The 21,497-nt window shown below is 46.1% G+C and overlaps 1 long non-coding RNA gene across 1 annotated transcript in view; it reads right to left on the minus strand.

Annotated features, from left to right (window-relative positions):
- LOC144311431 (uncharacterized) overlaps positions 1–21,497 on the minus strand; it is a 354,863-nt gene that overhangs the window by 190,161 nt on the left and 143,205 nt on the right. The window contains exon 4 of the long non-coding RNA XR_013377038.1: positions 5,413–5,537. This is a non-coding gene — a long non-coding RNA (uncharacterized LOC144311431). The remainder of the gene's footprint in view (positions 1–5,412; positions 5,538–21,497) is intronic.

Genomic DNA, 21,497 nt, shown 5'->3' on the forward strand with positions numbered 1-21,497 from the left:
CAGGTGTATTTAATATTTGGATCTTCTCTCTAGAATGTAAACTCCACAAAACCATGAAATCTCACATCTAAAACAGTGCCTGGCATATAGGAAGTGCCTGATAATTATTTGTTAAATGAATGAATGAGTAAACGATAAATAGTCATTGTTTAGGACCCCATGTCAAAGCCATTCTTCCTCTCTCAAAACAATTAGGGGTCTTTCCTCTGACCCTCTGGTACTGTTTGCATTTCTTTACTGCAACATTTGTGGGGTACTCTACCTATTTTTTTAAAGATTTTATTTATTTATTCATGACAGACACACAGAGAGAGAGGCAGAGACACAGGCAGAGGGAGAAGCAGGCTCCCTGCAGGGAGCCCAACGTGGGTCTCTATCCTGGGTCTCCAGGATCAGGCCCTGGGCTGAAGGTGGCGCTAAACTGCTGAGCCACCGGGGCTGCCTATCTACCAATTTTCTATACTACATCTGTTTTCCAAGCTAACCTGGGGAATATTTCATGGCAGGAACTAAGTTTTATAACTCCACATACTCTGTGCCTGAAACAGTAAGAGTTCAATAAATGCTCATGGCTTGAACGATTGAAGGAATGAATAAAAATATTTCTCTTATAACATTGAAGAATTATGATTTAACAGCATACCTTAAATTCTGCCTGGACTCCAGAGCTTTCCAAGTTGAAGAAGTCGTGAGTCACTGGGCTTGGAGGGGAGGGGTGTTTGTTTGTGGAGGACTTGTTTCCCGACCTCGATGAATCACATGTATAATCACCCCAACTGCATCCTGTCTGGGGAAGTAACCAAAACCCCTATTTCTGGCCCCAATGACTTTTTGGTTTTATGAGTAAATGCCACTGGCATGCCATTAAATAAATGCCCTCAGAAGGCCCTCAGCCAGTGCTATAACCTACGATCATCAGGTTATAGAGGAGCAGTCTCGTGAAGAGACCATGAGACAAAGGTATAAATTTCTCCATCCTGCCTGGCCCATTGCTCTAGCTGCTAACTGGTGACCTGGCCTCCAAGACCTTTCCAAACATCTGTTACATCTTTTTCCAAATCACAGGTATGATCATGCAACTGTCCTGTAACATGTAATGATTCTCATCATCCACATGGTAAAGACCAAACTTCTTAACCTACATGTCCAGGCCCTCTCAAATCTGACTCTGACCTTCTACTTCTCTGTTCTGTGTAACCAGATGCTTCGAATAGAGTAAATGGCTTTCTGATCACATACAAGTCCTACACTTTACTCTATGACTTTGTCTTCTCTACTTGCTCCCAGAAGGCCCACCTACTTCCATTTCCAAACGTCTAAAATCCATATATTCTTACGTCTCACAAAATGCCACTTGTTCCACAATATCTTCAGTGACTGTCTAATAAGGAAAAAGAACTTCTCCTTTGAGCGTGTCCAGATTTTATCTGTACTTCCGTTCTGTTGCTTATTTCTAATTTGTATTATAGACACAAATGTACATGTTCATTTGTTTAATAATCATTCATTAAAATATTTGAATGTTAGTCAATGTGATACCCCTCCATCTCCTACCCACACCTGCCAGAGGGGACAACTCCAAATAAGGGTCAGTTGAGTGGAAAAACTGAAAAAGTCCATTTGTTTAGAGCCTTATCTTTGGCTTGAAATCTTCATGGAAGGTTTGACATAGGAGTGTCTTATTCTCATCTCTCTTGGTGTATCCCTTACTTCCGTTCCAAGAAAGCATAAGATTAAGAAAATCTGTAGGTCTCCGCAAACATGTTTTATATCTATGGATCTCAAAGGCAAGGTCTTCATTCCAGGTTTCCTTCATCCTAGTATCCAGTACCTCAGGGCCTCCCCCTTGCTAGTCGACGAAATGAACTCAGGGGGGTAAAGTATAATTTTGATAATAAACTGAGTAAAACCGGCACATAATTAGGAGCACTTCAAAAAGCAAACTTAAAAAAAAAAAAAAGAGCATATTCCTAAAACAAAGACGTTTCTGTTTCTGGTTGTTGCAGAATATCCATGCCATGGTGCCAATTTTGGGGCGGATACATTCCTTCAGTATGGATAAGTGAGAGTTAGCTTTGTTTGACTACAAGGCTTTTTTTTTTTTTTCCTCCTTTCTGTGATTAGTATTGCTCTCGTTATGTGAAGAAGGATGTAGAAGCAGAACAAGTATAAAATCACCCAGGCCAAAGTCAGATAGAGAGGGAACGGAATGTCAAGAGTATCCCTTCCTTTACTATCCTTTGGCATTGACCACATCTGGGTGGATGAAAGGGATAGGCAACCATGGCACAGCTTGAGAGCCATCTCCCCCACTGCTTCTCTAACGGTGACCCTCAGGGCAGCGTCCTTCTCTCTTCAGAGGTCAAGGTCCTACTGAACATTTGCAATTTCTTCATCAGTGACAGGAGGATAATAATATCCACTACAAAATAACATGGTCAGACTTTCCAAACTGTAAAGTGCCACTTAAATATTCACTGGTGTTGTAAATTCAAAGAAAAGTTTTTTTTTTTTTTCATTACCCTACAACCGGGGTTGGCAAACTTTTTTCTGTAAAGGGCCAAATAATAAATATTTGAGGCTCTGTTGTGGCTACTCGACTGCCTTTGCAGTAGGCAAGCAGCCACCGGTGATACGGAAATGGAGAGCTGGGCTTTGTTCCGATAAAACTTTATTCACAGAAACAGGTAGCAGACTGGATTTGGCCCATGGGCCCTATTTGCAAATCCCTAGCCTACGTCTTTGGACAGAACAAACACCAGAGGCAGACAGGGGCGCATATCTAAAATCTTTCCTGCTGTGAAGAACGATATTATCAGTTTTTATAAGCAATTGGCCTGAGACTTTCAGACATCTCTTTTGGAAACAAGGGTTTCCCATTTTGTATATTCATCTTCATCACCATCAACATCATTTTGTACCTAAGCTAGAAGAATGACTAGGTCCCTCATTTACTACATCTACCACTTGACCACACTCTCTTCTGGGAAAGACAGCTCTGATTATTGTTAAAGAAAATATCCATCATACTTGTGGTGAAAGGTCACTACATTTTTTAACAAATTGGTCCTTTGAGCAAGATGAATTTTAATGGATTGGTTTATTAACCTAAAGGTTGAACCAGGCTGAGAGTAACTGAATGATTTGTTCATAATTAGTATTATTTATAATTATTTTACTTGGGAAAAAATATCACCTTAAATGTCAGGATGTTTTTTTTTTAATTGCTTCAGATGAGATTCAAAATAATTGACTTTGCAAATGTATTTTTAAAAACTCATTTAAAAATATCTGTAGCTGCCGAGCGTCTGTCTGGAAGAGGCAGATATTGGTATTCATTACTGGGAACAGGGCAGAAATTGATCCACGATTTTTTTTAACCACATGAATTGTGTATTGTGGTCACTCCTGGACTCTAGAATAGCTGAAGTGCTGATACGGTGCCGTGTTCACTCCTCTTCCCCGTTAACTGTGCCGAGTGAGTATGCTGCGTGAATGTCAGCCTGTGTGTTTTGCTCAAATATACGTTTGCATATATTTTGTTTTAAAAGGGGGAGTAGGCACCTGCTTGAAAGAAGGAACGTATAGACGCGTTTGGTGGCTTTAGAAAAATACAGTCTGTGTACATACTATGCAGCTGTACACATGATTTAGAGAGGACACAAACATTCTGAAGGTGAGTAGGTAAAGGACTTAAACTTAGCATCTCTATAAATATTAATTTACTAGTCAGTTGGTGGAGAAGAAAAGAAATAGGAGAATATGTTAACATCTGGAAAAAAAACAGCTTCTAAAAGAAGTGAGGTTGTGAAATACGGGGAGATCCCTAGTAATCCTTACTAGGTGTAAGTAATCCTTACAATGGTGATGTCTTATAATGATGCAACACTGTAGAGATATAAGCTTTTGGGGTGTTCAGGTATAATCTCATGTGCACCTCACATCTATAGCTGGAGGCGGTAAGAAAGGGGAGAAGCAACTGCATCTGGCAGAGGGAAAAGAGAAGGCTCGAAGAAGTCAAGGGATTTGCCCATGGTCCACACTACCTTCCCCAAACACCACAGTGCTTTTGGAACCAAAGGAAAGGGTGACTGTGTCCACAGGTATCAAAGCCAACTTCGGCCTTCGTAGGTCGACGGAAAGAGCCTGACCCAGAGTGTAGACCCCAGTTTCCCATCTGAGACATTTTAATGAATAAGTAACAAGTAGGCTGGAAAGAACATTCCAGGTGGATGGAAGATGGTGTTGGGATTATAAACACAGCATCTTATTTGCTTCTTCCACCTGATCATGTGCCTGAGACACATTGTGACATGTACTTGAGCAGTATAGTGCAGAGGACACAGACAAATCACTCTTCCAGATAGCCAAGCAGACCCCATCCATCATTATCTGCACATCTGAGAAGTAGAGATGTGTAGCCGAGGCCGGGAAAGAGAACATTTGAAGGTGGCTAAGAGGGAAAGAACGCAAAGTTTCCCACTTATCTGCCAAGGAGGTTACTCTAAAAAGTGATGTGGCAATTAGAGGTCACGTATTTAAATTTTCCCACCGATAGGATACACACATTCCTCCAAAGAGGCTCAGTAGGAAAATACCCCACTGCGAGGCGTAAGGGTCTATTAACTGATTAATTATTATTAATGCCATCTTTTATTTAGCTAGCAATTATAATCTATTAGGAGCATTTATTCACATTATCTTACTTATTCAAATCTCAGAAAAATCCTATAAGGCTCATCAGTAATATATTATTATCTCCCTTTTATAGACAAAGAAAAAGGGGATCCCGACGTCTCCTTGCCGAAGCTAATCTCGCTAATGGCAGAGTGAGCACTCCTGGCTCCTGGTCCATTACCCGGAGCAACTGGAGGGGAGACTGGAGGGGAGAAGGGGACTGTCTGAGACTTGAGTTGAGAGCAGAGAGAACCTGAAAAGGCCATCGGACCAGAATTCCTTCCAGTTTAGGTAGCCCAGAGTCCGGAGTGGGTGTGGCCACACGACACACAAGCCCAAGGCTAGATGGACTCCCAGGCAGAGACCTTCTCACTTTGAATCTTCTTGTGTCGCCGAGCACTGGCTCTCCGACTCGGCCTCTCGTGTCCTGTGAAGTTCCTGGGCCCGACTTCAAACTAGTTTAAGTCTCTGAGTCAGTTTGCAAACCCTCCCTCTCCGGCTCCGGCTCCGGGGTCACTTTTGCATCACATCCTACATGCATTTTTGTCCCTTTGCACTCCTTTGGGGGCTCCTCCCTCTGCCCTCCCTCAGGCTGTCTGCACTGCCTCCCCCCTCCCTAATCCCCCCTGCCCACCCCTGTCTATCCACCCCAGCCTCCCACCATCAGGGCCTCCGTGCCCCTGGCCCCCCTCCCCACACCGTGAGCCCCTGCACCGGCCTCTCCCGGGCACCTACCTGGGCTCTGCAGCCACAGGCATCTCCCTGGTTCTGTCCGTCTGAGGCCGCCTGCCTCCATCCAGGGCCTGGGAGCCATGAAAGTCTTCAAGCTCTTTGTTGCTTTTCCTCCTTCGTGTATAACGCTAGGTAATTAAGCACAGACAAGAAAAGATGGCATCAGCTGTGCTTCTCGGCCGCAGCCTCCAGAAGTGTTATCTCAGACCCCAACATTGCAACAAAGAAATCTCACAGTTGGGTCAAGCGCGAAAATCAGAGGACAGGAGGAGAAAACTTCAACTGCCAAAATCCCACTGCCCTCCGGGGGCTCCCCCTTGTGGGAGATGTGGCACATGGCAAGGCCGGGCCCAGCCGCTGGTGCCTCCGCAGGAGGAGGGCCCGAGAGCAGAGTGCACGCACCTCAGGGGTGTGGAGTCCGCCTGCAGCCACCTAGGAGGGCCTCTGCGGGGGGTGCACGGTTGAGACCCCCTGTAATCAATCAGGGGAATCTGCTGGGGAGACAGAGCTCTCCGTGCCTGGAGGCCTCTGAGTCCAGGGGAGTGTGGCATGAGTCACGGGCTTGCACAGCGTACCCTCTGTATGGGAAGTGGTGACTGGCAACCGGTTGCCTCCTCTTCGCGTCCAAGGCCCTCAGTGGCACAAATGCATCATAAAGTCGGACATTCACTCAGGGCTGTTCTGCAGAGACAGGCGTGGTCTCCGCCGTCTGAGCAAAGAGTGAAGGTCCAGTCTCCTGGACTCTCGCCAGTGTGGGCACAGGGCCTTTTGGTGCCCTGGCAATTTTCTGCTCCCCACCTTGATGGGAACAGATTGTACGTCCAAAAAGTATCTTTCTCCAGAGAGATAGATACAGTCTCATTCATTCTCCCCTACCCTGGCAGGCAGGTAGGAAGTCAAATACATTAATTACTCTTTCTGCAAACAGCATTAGAGGCTCATGCAACCAAGTAAGGTGTGTCCAAGGCACTAGAAAAACCTTCAGGGGAGCTCAGGGCTTAGCTGTCCTGCCTTCCTCCTGCCCAGTGTGTCTAGACTATATGCTCTGTCTCTGGAGAGAAGGGGAAATGATGCTCGCTGACCTTCCACAGTGCAGGGCAATGAGCGGCACCATTAAGGAGTATTGATTGACTCCTCAGCTGTGAGGACAGTGTGCTGGGTATGACACAGATAGAGAATCCCAGACAGAGCCTGCAGGAGAGAATTTGTCATCATGTCGAATGTGGGGGAAACAACCAGTGACCTGTTGGGATGCTCCTTATTTTCCAGAACTGGGGACTGGTAGTGGGGACTGAATAAAGAAACTCTGGAGAGTGACAACAGGGCTCTGGCCAGAGTTCGCCACATGTGTTTTGACCCATTATCTCATTCCGCCATCATACCAGTTCGGAGACCTTGGTTGTGAAGGTAGGTTAACTCCATTTTATGGACAACGAAACTGAGGTCACAGTGGTTAATGGACCGTGAAATAAGTGGCAGAGATAGGGATCAAACCTAAATCTATTTAAGCCTAGAGCTCTTCTCACCATATCACATTGCTTCAGCAACTCTTCTAGCTGTCCTGGCAAGGGAACTCTGGCTGGGGGGTCAACATAAAGCATCTCATATTAGTTTCAGCAAACCAAATCTCAAGCTGGTTCCCACTGATCCCTATTAAATACCTCCCTGATGTTGATGGCACTCTGTACTGAGTCACATGGGAAAACTGAGCTTGGAATAAAATCATAAAACTCCCTGTATTAAAAACCTTCCTCACAGTCTCTTTCTCCATAAGCAATGCAGACACGACAGGCATAAGACAAAACAAACACCCAAGACAAAAGGAGCTATGTGCCACCAAAAGGATGATGATAAGTTGATTCATGATATAGTTACCGACCATAGACTTGAGATATATTTCTCAGACCTCTATTGGGTTCTGGGCTCAATATGAAAAAAAGCAACTAGCCCTGAATACACTTATACTTCATTATAGGGGCACCTGGGTGGCTCAGCAGTTGAGCGTCTGCCTTTGGCTTGGGTCGTGATCCCAGGGTCCAGGGATAGAGGCCCACATCAGACTCCCCACAAGGAGTCTGCTTCTCCCTCTGCCTATGTCTCTGCCTCTCTGTCTCTCATGAATAAGCAAAGAGGATCTTTAAAAAAAAACTGTTATAAACTCAGTTCAAGTATAAAACAGCAATAAGAATTTGGAGAATTCAAGGAAATCTGCAAAAACAAGCAAACAAAAATCTCTTTCATGCAAACGGATCTAAAACTGAGGACTTCTGGTGATAGGAATGTTGTGAGGGATGGAACAGAATAAAAGCCCAGACATTCTGCCCAAGGAGAACGTATCAGGGGGTCGAGCATGTGAAGGCACTGAAGAACAAACAGGATGATGGATGGGTTGAAAGAGAATCTTGCTTCTCTCTGGGCTGGCCAGAGCATCTCAATCTGACCCCACGCTAGACAAAATTGGAGTACCCTGAAATGAGAGCAACCAAAGTATAGAAGAGACTGGAAATCATGTCATGAGGATTTCGGAACACCAGAAATGTTCAGACAGATGAAGACAAAACTCCATCTCAAAAATAATGGCTGTCCTCAACTCCCCAAAGGGCACTCAGATAGAAAAGGGATGGGATTTTGCTCTGCCAAGCATCAGGGAATAGTTTGGAACCAATGGGGAGAAGCTTCATAGAGGATGTTGTTTTACTCACTAGAAGAAAAACATTCTGCTAGCTCAAGCCCAAAGTGGAAAGACCACCTCCTGTCTGGAGAAGGCTACGAGGACTCTGTCTTCAGAAGTTCTTTGGTCTAGTTCTGACTGTGTGTCTATGGACAACCAAAGGCCCAAAAGGAGGAGCTGGACAAAAGAAACACATGAAACCTCACACAGAGCATTCAGCTCCTACTGAGGGATCTCATGGCCTAATACGCTCCAAGATCACCAAAATCCAGAGTGTGCTTGCTGCCTTTCCCTCTCTTCCCCTTGAACGGAATTATTATTTATTTTATTCTCTCAGCTAATTCCAGTGTTTACGCACCTCCTAGGTGAGGCAAATGCCCTCCGGTAGAGGGGACAACACAAGGGAAAGGGTAAAACTCCAAAACTCCCTTCAGTTTAAGGAGAATCTTAAGTTTTAAGAGAAATATTTAGAAGTTGTCTTGTTGAACACCCCTGTCTGAATCCATTCCACATCTTCCCCAATTAAATAACCCCTGATCTCTGAATGCCACCTCCAAAGCTAATGGGGAGTAAGCAAAGGGCATTCTAATGGGGAGTAAGCAAACTGTTCACATACAAAATGCACCAGCAAGACATGGAAACAGGAAATGAAAAATGGTACCTTTTGTACAAAAGCAGAACCTAAAATGAATCAGGATTTGTAAAAGTCAGAATTAGTGTAAATTTAAAAAAATATCACCTCTAGTTTGAGTGGCCACTAATTCTGACACATTGCTGGGAGATTGTTGTGTGATATGCTGTCTTTTGCATGCGTGAGCAAGCTTTCTGGTGCATGATGGGGAGATGTAAGACTAGGGGCCGGAGAAATAAACCAAGGTGAAAACTGTGGATGAGGAAAAATTACTATGGAGCCCTGAGCAGCTGCCAGGTGGCCTGTGTCCAGAATGGTTTGCATGCTGGGATGTAAAAGCCAGTGGAAAGCTGGTGAGGGTGGCAGATGAGAAGATGCACCTGCGATTGAGTAGAGGGGACAGAGGGCATTAAGGAGGCTGAGGGAAAAGACACAGAGGTTAGGGATGCGGGGGGAGGGAGAAACAGGAGATTGGTAAGTTCCATTAGAAGTTGGAAGAAGTAAAGAGAGAGCCTCCAGGGAGGTCTAAGATACCTGGGCTATTTCCAAGACCATCTCAGGGTCTCAAGAGATGGTAAGAGGTGGGGGTGTGGGTACATGATGGACCCTAGGCAAAGGAGGACCCTAGGCACTGAAAGATATGAGTGGAAAGAAGCAGCAAGGAAGCTGGGCCCATCACAGGACTCAGTCTCTCCATTTCTCTGACTAGCCCATTTTTCCTCTTCTTTTTTAAAAATATTTATATTATTAATTTATTTATTTGAGGGAGAGAAAGAGATAGAGAAAGAGAGAGTGCAGGGTGGGGAGCAGAGGGAGAGAGAGAATCCTAAGCTCCATGCTGAGCGTGGAGCCCAACTCAGGGATGGAACTCCGGATCCTGAGAACACGACCTTGAGTAAAAATCAAGTCAATTAACCAATGAGCCACCCAGCCACCCCTGACTAGCTCATTTTTCAGAGGAGGGCAGCCAAGAGTACCCTCCTGGCTATGGTGGACTGTTAATTCATCAGAAAAATCTGAATCTGTCCAGTGCTGACTGAACACCTCCCATATGCTCAGCTATATCATAGAAATAGAAATTGAAAACATTACTAAAAAATCATGCTGTCAAATACCCCATAGTAATCTGAATTACTATTAGTCACTTAACAGTCATTTGTCCAATAACTACTATGGGCCAAGGGCCATGGTAGGCACTAGGAATGTAGTCGGGACTACAGGGGCCCACCCTCATGGAAGTCACAAATAAAGAGGAGGGAGGAGAGGGCAGACAAGCATAAAAGAAACTGCAGAGAATTCTAGGACGCCGTGGAGAAAAATAACAGACATACAAAATTGAGCTCCTAGTTTTTACCTTCTTTTACAGAAAAGAGATGTGAGAAGCCATAGAGAATCAGGAGTAGTCAGTCAGTAGGAAGTAACCCCAGTCAACTTCCCAGGGTCCAGAGGATGGTGGTGGATGCTGGGCCCAGCAGGGGACCACTGGTGGGGAGCAGACTGGGCAAGAAGACCAACTCTAACCCCTCAAGGGAAACAGTGAGGCTCATAATAGAAGGAAGAAGCCTCCTACTCAAGATCTTCCCCTCTTGACCCCACTCTCTCTGCCTGGTCTGACCAGTTCAGTTAGTGTGGCCACCGCCCATGGCTAAGTGAAAAAAAAATGGTCCCTAAGAGGCCTCTCTGATTTCCCGAATTTTCTGTCGGTCTTGCTTTCCTACTTGGGTTCACAGATGAGCCCGCTCCTCTCATCCACCCTAAACGCCTGTTTCAGGGAAGCATTTGCATTTTCCTTGGCACACATGCAGTTTGCTGAGTTCTTTTAGGCCAGGCCAATTACAACAAGCCCTAAAATTGCTGAGCCGAGTGGTTTCTTCAGGGATCTGCTTACATTCCCTCCCTGGAAAGAGCCGGGGGCCCACTTCGTGGAGTCTCTGCACACAAAAAGGGCACGTTCTACTTTTAAGGTGGAATAGGCATGGGACACTTTCACCAAAGAGGGGATGAGGCACAACCAATTTTCACATTGGCTTTATGTTGCTTGATAGGGTTTCATACTATTTAAGATGGACACGATGGCTCAGAGTCAACTCCCTTGAAGAGTGTCTTGAGAAAGAGCTAGGGAAGCTTTTAGTGCAAACCCCACGGGATCTCAAGTTGGCAGAAGAATTTATATGTGTCAATACCCTCTCCAACATTGCAATTACATTTCTGTAAGTTCTGGTTTGGGGAGGAAGACAGAGTCAGTATATAAATGACAAGCTGTGTGTAATCATGGAGAGATGTCTTTGGGCAGAAATAATCCAACTCCACAAGGGGATTCCTCCAAAGTCACTTTTTTTTTTTCTTCCTGATTTGGAAATTTTCATAGGATGACTTTTCAATAAGTTTAGTTCCCGATTTATTTTGTATTATGCTAATATCAGAATGCATAACATTCCCTAGGTATTCCTGGCTGAGAGGAGGACATTGAGGGATGTCTTAACAGGAGCATGTCAAACACTGCCACAGCCAGTTTGGAATTTAAAATTGTCCATGAATAATTCACAAAGCATGTAATCCATGTGCAGATCATTGAGAACTGACTGCTTCTGAGAGGTGCCTGCGAGATCAGCCAAACAGCCTTCCAACAACAACAACAACAAAATGATTATAGAAGTGTGTCCTCGATTCTTGGCATCAATTCATGGCTAACCAAGGAAAGAGCACTGTGGATCCATGCTCTGGGTCTGAGGGTATTCTTCAGAATGGAGAAACAGAGCCTCCTGGAATGGAAAATCTGAGCTATTCTCACAGGCCTAGACAACCCACATGTGCCCAGAGATACCTAGAGCGGGCATTCGGTACTGAATTTTCTTACCTAGAAAGAAACAAAAGGGTTCTGAAGTCAAACCCATTTTTTAAAGCTAGAAGAGAAAGGAACCAGGGCAAATCTCATTTGCAGTTGGATAAATACATTCTAGGAACCCAAGCTGGCTTCAATGCCCTTATCAAAAAGCCTGGCATTATGGGCAAAAGGGTTAATACTGGCGCCCCCTCCTAGGACTGAGCTTCCCTGGGAGCCCTGGCCCTGTTTCACCCAGAAGCTCTCCAATAATTTCCAGTCTCTCTGGGGACTGGCAATCGAAAGTAACCACATCCCTGTGCTTTGGAGGAAATTTTACAGTCTCAGAGTTTGCCTGACTTAACTACAGAGGTGCTTAGTTTTCCTATATCAATGAATGAATGGTAGATATGAGCATTTTCAACCAACAAAAGAAAGGCCATCTTAGGCTAAAAGCAGCTTTCAATGTGGAAAACCAAATGGGGTGTGAGAAGAGACAGCTTTCTTGTCTTTAATTAAGAAGACAGCTAGACCTCCAAGAGCTGTTCATCTTCAGGGGATTTCACAGGTCCCTGGCCAGAGACCAACCAGGATCAAGGAAAGAGGAACCCCCTGGGCTTTTCCTTTAAAGAAAGAGCTTTAGTCTTCTGGGTTTTGCTTATCCAAAGAATATTCTTTCTTGTCCTGAACTCAGCATAAAAGAATGTGCTGCCAGGTTATCTGAGAGGCCCCAGAGAGATGCCAGTGAGACAAGCCCACTGTTCCCATGCTGCAATCTAATCATGGAGGCCAGGAAGATGCCATGTTCACTACACCTCCCAAGGCCTACTGTCTTCCAATGGCATGACACCAATGAACACAGAACTTATTTGCAAGTCATTACCCATTTCGCTGTCAAAGCCAAGGAACTCTGGTATCAGGGCCCCGGATTTATGAGTCAGGAAATGGTGACAAGAAACGTGAGGGCAGGAAGAATTTAAAACATGACAAGTCACTCAATACTGTTGCTCGTGCGGGACGTTGCCATGGCACTTTCTGTTAAATTTTTCTTTCTCAATTTCATGTGGAATTCTTCCCACTTCAGGATGCGGAAAGCCCCACTAATGAAAAGCAAGCCATCTTTTAGATATCATCACCATTAAGAGTGGGGGCAGAGCAGTGGCAATGGGACCCATACAATGGCTTCGCCTTTTGTGGAAATGCAAACCTATGTCCAACACCCTGTTTCTGATCTTGACTCACCCTTTGTCAAGGCCATATTCCACCCATAATAGTAGGGTATGGAGGTAAGTTTGCACAGCTAACAGGCCACTGCTGATCCTTCCTTTTTTTTTTTTTTTTTTCCAGAAAGAAAAGTGCAGAAAGTCCAATTACCCCCTGGGCACTGGACAAGTGCCCAGTGGCTCCCTGGGGACATCTGCTAGTGACTGTGTCATAGCTCATTCTTCCCTTGGCAGAGCCCTCCTTTGTAGCTGCTGAGCTGCTGAGCTCTGAACACCCTTTCTCGACGTCTTCTTGCATTAATCCCTTTCTTTCATTCCTGCTGCAATCGTGCTTGGTGCAGTTCTCATGTTTTCCTCTGTTGGGCTCTTGCTGTCTCTTCCCATTGGTTTCCCAGTAATCGTATCTACCCACTGAAATCCATTTTACATGCGACTTTCAGTTTAGTCTTCCTGATGCGTGCCCCTGCTCATGTCACTCTTCCATTCAAACACTCCTGGTGAAAGTCTGTTGTCTACTGGTCACAATCCAAACGTAGTGACTCTGCACTGCCTACTGTTCGAAGTCTGACAAATAAATGACCAGCTTTGTCCACAAAGATTAAGTTGTCCAGTGACTTGCACGTTACCCAGTGAATAAAGGACCAAGACCCGGAAAATTGCTTCTGCTTCACGGAGCCAGAGGTGCACCAGAGGTAGATTGTACTTGTGCTACCCAAACAGGTTTCTCTCCTATATATGTTCCTTGGCACGATCAAGTGCCAAGTGTCCTTTCTGACATCTTCCCTGAATGATCCCTCAGGCTCTTGAATCTGCTCTCTTTAGCTGTTGTTTTAATAGTGAGTTCCACTCTTAGAAATGAGACCAGCGAAGTCAAGAAGAAACAACTCACAAGGAAAACACACAGAATGGTGACATATTAAGTGGGGGAGGGTCAGAAGTGAAAGATAAGCGAAAGTGATGTTTGTGACTAGTGTGTGCGACACCCTTCATCTTAGGCACTTAATCATCTACAGACTATGAACTTGATTGTGATGGGTATCCCTCTGCCGACTTATGCTTCAGTTACTCAAAAACATCAGTATTTATCATATGTCACCACCATTGGATTCTAATAATAATCCATGATGATAGCAATGGTCTAATGGAGGAACATCCTCAAGGAAATATATCAGAGCAATGCATAAAGCATCTCTGTAAGGTATAGAAAAATGAGTTGGTCATATTACCCACCATTACAACGTTGCCATTTCTGAGGCTGGTGCAACAGTGGCTGGCAGTGGACCTTAGCTCTTCACAGTGAGGGGCGGGCCGCACCATATCACATGCAATTCTGAGGATCCCAATTCTAGAGTTCCTTATCACGTGTGGAAGGCCAACATAAAAGGGCCTCCCTTTACATTAGGCCTATGATAACCATTCCCCCATCCCCAGAAGTTGTATGGGCTACAATCATTATAGCCTAGAAAGGTGAAGAACTAACCTATCTTTAAAAAGAAAGAGAAAACACAAAAAAACAAACACAAATCCTGGAGGACAACTTAAAACTTGGCCTGATTATCTCAAGACATTGCGTAGTTAGGAAGTTCTTTAGACCTAACCGGCATTTCTCCTGCTGTTTTTGTTGGTCTATTATATCACTGATTGCTCAGAGCCTCTTTGCAAACAGAGAAATACAGTCCTTCCCTTCCCACTTGGCCATTTGGCTTAGGTAACAGAGCTGTTCTAAAAGCCATGGTTCACATTTCTGTCCCTCCAAAGAGTTGCTGAGCTTGGCTCCATAAAAAGGTGGAGCCCTCCCAAGTTAGACAGCCCTGCCATCCGTGTAAAAGAGGCCAAGTAGGTGAATGTAGATGCTATCACTGCCACCACTTCTATCTCCTGAGAAAAAAAGAAAAACAATATGTGTGTCTATGCTTCAACCTGACCAGACAGCTGCAGAGTCAGACACCTGGAGTTACTTCGTGTCCCCTCACGTACAGCAGGACACTAGGCCAGAGCAGTGTAGTCCGTAGGTGAGCTGGGGTCACCAGCACCTGACATGAATCCTGTGCTCTGGCTCTCATGCACTGTTTGGCTCACAAAACCATGTTATCTCTTGGAGGATGAGGATAGTGTCCTTTAGCAAAATTTTCTGTATGTGTCTGTACCCCTAAACTTTTCCTTACATACATAGTTTCTCCTATCTTATAAAACAAAATGTTAATCTTGATTGGAAAAAAAAAAAAAAGCACAAAGGGATGGCAGTGTAAACACAATGGGACTTCGGAAAGGCCAAGAGGTGGTCTGCATTTTGCCAGAATCAGACTTTGCCTTCCCATGGGTCCCCCGAATCTGCCAGCACCCCAGAGCCTGATGATTTCCCAGGTAGCCAAGCATGAAGTGGCCTTAGGGACTCCCATGTCTGGAAGAGACACCTTAAGGGCCAGAAGGAGGGAGCCAGGGCAGGGGCCCACCTAATCTGTCCAGAATTTCCAGTGCAGGGGGGCCTGGGTGTCTCAGATGGTTAAGCATCTGCCCTTGGCTCAGATCATGACCTCAGGGTCCTGGGATGGATCAAGTCCCACATCAGGCCCCCTGCTCAATGGGGAGCCTGTTTCTCCCTCTCCATCTGCCTCTTTCCCCTGCTCATTCTCCCTCACTATCTCTCTCAAATGAATAAAGAAAATCTTTTAAGAAAAAAAGAAGGAGGGAAGGAAGGAAGGAAGGAAGGAAGGAAGGAAGGAAGGAAGGAGGAAGGAGGGAAGGAAGGAAGGAAGGAAGGAAGGAAGGAAGGAAGGAAGGAAAGAAGGAAGGAGGAAGGAGGGAAGGGGGAGGGGGGAAGGGCAAGGGGGAAGCGGGAAAGGGAAGGGGAAGGGAAGGGAAAGGGAAAGGGAAAGGGGAAGGGGAAGGGGAAGGGGAAGGAAGAGAAAGAAGGAAGGGAGGAAGGAAGGAAGGAAGGAAGGAAGGAAGGAAGGAAGGAAGGAAGGAAGGAAGGAAGGAATTCCAGTGCAAGTTGTTTAACGTCTCCAAGCTTGGTTTCCTCACCTATAAAATGGGGGCAGTAAGATGATCATGTCTGTCACAGGTTCGCCAGGAAGGTTCGATTCACTGGGGCTAAAACCCTTAGCACAATGCCTGGCACACAGGCAGGGACCACTTAACAGCGCCCCTTGGTACTACCACTACCTCAGTCATCTCCAGGCACCATGTAGCAAAGAGAGGGCACAGGAGAGACCGCTCAGAGGAGGTGGCCAAGGCCCCGGCATCCCCGTGGCCCCCCATGACCCCCCTGTGCAGGGGTGCAGGTCCCGGGCGCTCCCAGGGCTGGAGCAGCGCGGCCTGAGAGGGGCCTGCCTCCCGAGGATGGGCCCGGCGCCGAGGGGCGCCTGATGCAGGGGAGACATCTCTGTCCAGCATTTCGATCAGGGCTCCGCGGAGCCAGCTCCCGGGGCGCACACAAAGCCCCATTCAGGGAGGCCGCAGCCCTGAAAGCCAGCAGATGAGCCGGCGGGTGGGGGCGGCCCAGCGCCTGGCACCAGCCCCGGGGCGCGCGGGCAAGCGGGCGTGGAGGGCTCGGGACTGCAGCCGCGCGTCCCTTTCTTTTCCCTCGGATTCCTTTCTCTGATGGTGGTCCAGGGCCTGGAGGACACCAGCTGCCAGGGCTGCGATTGAATGACCTCCCTGGAGGAGGCTGGGAACCTCCGCCCCATGATGCCAGCCCAATAAGCAGGGTCTCCAGTGGAAACAGGCCATTACTAACTGGGCTGCCGTTTCAAAAGCACTTCTTTCTGGGAAAAGTGCCTCCCGCAGGTTCCCACCCTGAGGTACTCCCCACGGCACCCGAAGTAAGAAACAAGAAGCTAGATTAATACGTAGTAGCCGCCCCTTGCTCCCCAGGACCTGGGAGGCGGCTCCATGGTCCTCGGCCTCAGTTTTCCCATCTGTACAATGGGCTCTGGTAAATAATCATTCAGCATTTGAAAAGCAGCTGCTGAGAGCGTTTCTAGGGAGCCAGCTGTCTCTTTTCTCTGATCCAGCAGGCAGGCCCCAGCCCTAGCCTTCCTTCATGTGGGCCTGCTGGATCCCATGGCTTTGCAGGCAGCCCCCAAATCCTTTGGATTTGCTGTCTCACGGACACACCAGCTCTGCATGTGCCCTGAATGTTGGAGCAAAGAGGCTGCTCGCATCATGACCCTTGATGCAGAGGAAAACGAGATCCCCTCCTTACCTTTTCCCTCCTAAATCCATGAAAGGCTATCCCAATAAGGTCACAAGTCAAACACGAAACAGAAAACTGAGCCTCCCTTTGCCACAAGAATTGTAAGGTATTTCCTATGGGACAATAGCATTTCCCAGGGGACTCAACTCAGAGCTACTGAAAGGATTTTCTATGATCTAAAGATGTTTCTAGGGGCATCTGGGTGGCTCAGTGGTTGAGCCTTTGTCTCAGGATGTGATCCCGGGGTCCTGGGATCGAGTCCCACGTCGGGCTCCCCACACAAAGCCTGCTTCTCTGTCTGCCTGTGTCTCTGCCTCTCTCTCTGTGTGTCTCTCATGAATCAATAAATAAAATCTTTAAAAAAAGAGAGAAAGAGATCTAGATGAATAAATGCAGCCAGAGCATTCCAGGAAAGTGGGCAGCTAGATTAATTGATATAGAAACATCTTCATTTTTATTTATTTTTTAAAAAAGATTTTATTTATTGATTCATGAGAGACACGGAGAGAGAGGCAGAGACACAGGCAGAGGGAGAAGCAGGCTCCCTGCGGGGAGCCTGATGTGAGACTCAATCCCAGGACCCCGGGATCACGGCCTGAGACAAAGGCAGACACCCAACCACTGAGCCACCCAGGCATCCCTAGATGTCTCTCACCCAATGGTAAAACTCATATAAATATTACCTCTTCTAGGAAGCCTTCTCTGACTATGGAGCTTGAATTAGTGCCCCTTCATGATGTGCCCACAACACCCCAGGCACATATCTTTCCTAGCATTGAAGATATGACACCGAAAATATCTATTTGTCTCAGTCTTCTCTGTGGTTAGGCATCGGACTTCATTCATCTTTTTAACTCCAGCTTCCAGTATGGTGTTGGCATAACTAGCAGTTCAGTAAATGTTTACTAAACTAAATGACTGTGTATCCACCTCTAGACTAGTAGCCGGGATAAACCCTCCTTTGTATTTTTATAAGAGTATGTTATAGCGCAGCCCGGGTGGCTCAGCAGTTTAGCGCTGCCTTCAGCCCAGGGTGTGATCCTGGAGACCCGGGATCGAGTCCCACATCAGGCTCCCTGCATGGAGCCTGCTTCTCCCTCTGCTTGTGTCTCTGCCTCTCTCTCTCTCTCTCTCTCTCTCTGTGTCTCTTATGAATAAATAAATAAAATCTTAAAAAAATAAGAATATACTATAACCTTTGCTTTCTGGAAGTTCTATCTCAGATCCAACCCAACTGTCTCCTGCATACATACCTTGCTACATTTTCTAACCTCAGGAGACAACAGCTGCTTACATCCTCGTCTTATCAGTGTAATAATAGGAATCACTACTATCACTCATCATTTCTTTCTACCAAGTCAGGTTTATTTTTTCAGGTTTAATCAGAAATGAACCATCAGAGTCTCAGGCCTGACAGGTTTTACTTTCAATAGATAAATAGAAAAGCACTTTTGTGAAGCATATGCTGTGGTGCCACACTCTGTACGGTGGACAGTAAACAAATGCATAAGTCCTGCATCAAGAGATTTTCAACCTAGGATAGGAAATGGGGGGTATCCCTGAGTGGCTCAGCGGTTTAGCACCTGCCTTCTGCCCAGGTTGCGATCCTGGAGACCCGGGATCGAGTCCCGCATCGGGCTCCCTGCAGGGATCCTGCTTCTCCCTCTGCCTGTATCTCTATTTCTCTCTCTCTCTCTCTGTCTCTGTCTCTCTCTCTGTGTCTCTCATGAATAAATGAATAAATATTTTTTTAAAAAGGAAATGGGGGTACTTAATTTTGCTAATAAAAAGCATTACCCTACTCCCTTTGTGGTCGCTTGGTTAGAATCACCAAGTTTTGAGAACATAGAAAAGTCTAGAGTGCTTAAAACACAAAACAAAGTTTCTAATTCCTGAGCACCTTGTGAAAAACCTAGTGGCCCAATCAGGGATCACATTGGGGACGTGTTGGAGAGCCCATTAAAGGATAATGGGCCATGTGTATGCTGACACTGTGAAAAAAATTCATTTGCATTTTCACTGCTGGGCAGAGGCTGGCCTCCCCTGACCACATATTCAGGAACCTGGCAGAGGCTTCTGGTCACCAGCCCCCAAACTGACAGGCTCCCTCCTTCTGGCCAAGGAGTTCCGGGTCTGTGTGACTTGTGGCAAGTCATCTGGGGACATTTGGGATTCTGATCTAGTGAGCCAGTGGAGGCAGCACAGATACGACCGGGACAGAAAGCTGGCAGTCTCAGTAACATCTGCTTGGTCTGAGATTCTGGCTCCAGCTCCTGCTGGGGGCCTGGGGCTGGAGACCGAGAAGGCTGCGTTTGGAGCTGGTTACAGCAGGTGGCGCAGGAGAGCAGAAAGCAGCCCTCAGTGGGGCGGAAAGAAAGCCTGGCATTCCTTCTGCCCTGAGGAGAGGTCCTGGGGCCAAGAAATGCAAAGGAGACAGGGCTCTCTGCAAGGTGCCAAAAAAGGCCAATTTCCCACAGGGCACATACAGCCAGATATGGGCGATTTCTCAGGTAGAGAAAAGCCAAGGTAGGTCCTCAGAAGCCTGAGTCCAATCCTTGAATGGCCAGAACTTTGAGGACATGCCCAAAGAGAAGGAAAGAGAAAAAACAGTGAACAGCATAAACTTCAGAGGCAAGATAAACACCCCTAGACTTGAAAGGCTCCCACCACTCAGAACCTAACCTCCCCCACCACCAACAAAACAAAAAGAACAAAAACATTCTAGCTGCTAAAGCTTTGGAAGATAGCATTTTTTTAAAAAGATTTTTTTTTTTTATTTGAGAGACAGAATGTGTGTGTGTGTGTGTGTGTGTGTGTGTGTGTGTGTGTGTGTGGTGGGGAGTGGGGAGCAGAGGCAGAAATAGAATCTCAAGCAGACTCCATGTTGAGCATGGAGCCAAACTCGGGGCTCAATCCCACAACCCTGAGGTCATGACCTGAGCCCAAATCAAGAGTCAGGGGCTTAACCAACTGAGCCACACAGATGCCCCTGGAAAGCAGCATTTTTATTTTATTTTTTTTAATTTTTATTATTTTTATTTTTTTTTAGGTGAAAGCAGCATTTTTAAACAAAAAGGAAATTCATTTATATCTCAAAGCTACTCGGAGAAGCCACCTTTTTGATGTTCTTATCTCCAGGTAAGCTTGCCTCTGAGTCACACCTCCTTGTGGGAAGACAGCAGCCAGAAAGTTTCCTTTCCATACATACCTGAGCCTCCTCAGCTTCTGTGCCCCAAAGGGCAGAAAGCATGGTCCTACTCATCTGTGTACGCAGCACCCTAAGTTGAAGAACTTTAAGCAGGGAGGATTCTAAGCCCAGGGATAAAGGCATTACACACAAGATACAGGACAACCTCTCCTCTGAAAGCTGACATTCAAAGGCAATCGACTGCTGAGTCGTGCAACAGAGAAATTACTTCATACACGTAAGCAGCATGGGTTGGCTTGCGGATAATCTTAGAGAATGAACAAATTTGACTTATATTTCCATTTGGTTTACTTTTATGTTGTTACTTCTCTCGTGGGGAAACAATCCTAGATAGTTAAGGTCTGGTGTTGTATAAATCCATTCTCTACCTTTACTTAAGTATATATACATATATGCAAATTTTGCATCACTCGAAAAGTTGTTGAAACATCTCCTCCATTCCCAATCTTTGGCAAAAAAGCAGGGTCTGCTCAGTTCAATTCACTGTTGGATACACAGCTCAACTAGGACACTGGATGATCAGTCTGGGGTCTGTCCCATAACCTACCACCAGCAACTCGATGGGGCCCACATCACAGATGTCTCAACAGCAGAAAGCAGAAGAGCTAGGGGATTTGGTCTCCAATTAAGGGTAAGAAGAGCACAGAGCAAGGAAGGATGAATTGCCCCCACCCCACTGCCCTGGGTGGGACCAGAAGGACTTCCTGGAGGTGGATACTGGTATTGCTTTACCCCTCTATGTCTTTGGACGTGTTTTGTTTTGCCTGGAAAACCCTTCCTCAACACCCAGCATCCTCTTTCTGTGAGTAATCTTTGGTCTTTAAGAATCAGTTCTGATCTCATCCAATGGCCTCCATAACCAGCACTTTGCCCCTGTGAGTCCTTAGAAATTCTATACAAATCTCATCCTAGGTACACAACCTAGAAATAATGTTATCTCTACCCCCCTACCCTACCATGCACACCCATCACTCTGTAGACTCCTTCTTTTTTCTTCATGTCTTCCCAACTCTGTGAAACTCCCTCTCAGGTAGGGTTGCCAGTTAAAAACCCACTTAAATTACAATTTTAGATCAATGACAAATCATTTCCTTAGGGGAAGTACATCCCCAACATTGCATGGGTTGTATTCTTATTTGTTCAATATAGCAACCTGACTCCTGAGACCACAGACTTCATGCCTTATCCCTGACCCCACCCCCCACCCCTGCCCCAAGTGGGTTATTCAAAGCTGCAGGTGCATTTTCTCAGCCCTAACTTCTCTCCCCAGCCCTCCAAGAAGAAAAGGGGGCACCCCCTTGCCCACACTTCTAGCATGCTGGAAGAGTAATCTAAG

The sequence above is a fragment of the Canis aureus genome, chromosome 3 (assembly GCF_053574225.1).
Source record: "Canis aureus isolate CA01 chromosome 3, VMU_Caureus_v.1.0, whole genome shotgun sequence".
In the NCBI taxonomy this organism is placed as follows: Eukaryota; Metazoa; Chordata; class Mammalia; order Carnivora; family Canidae; genus Canis; species Canis aureus.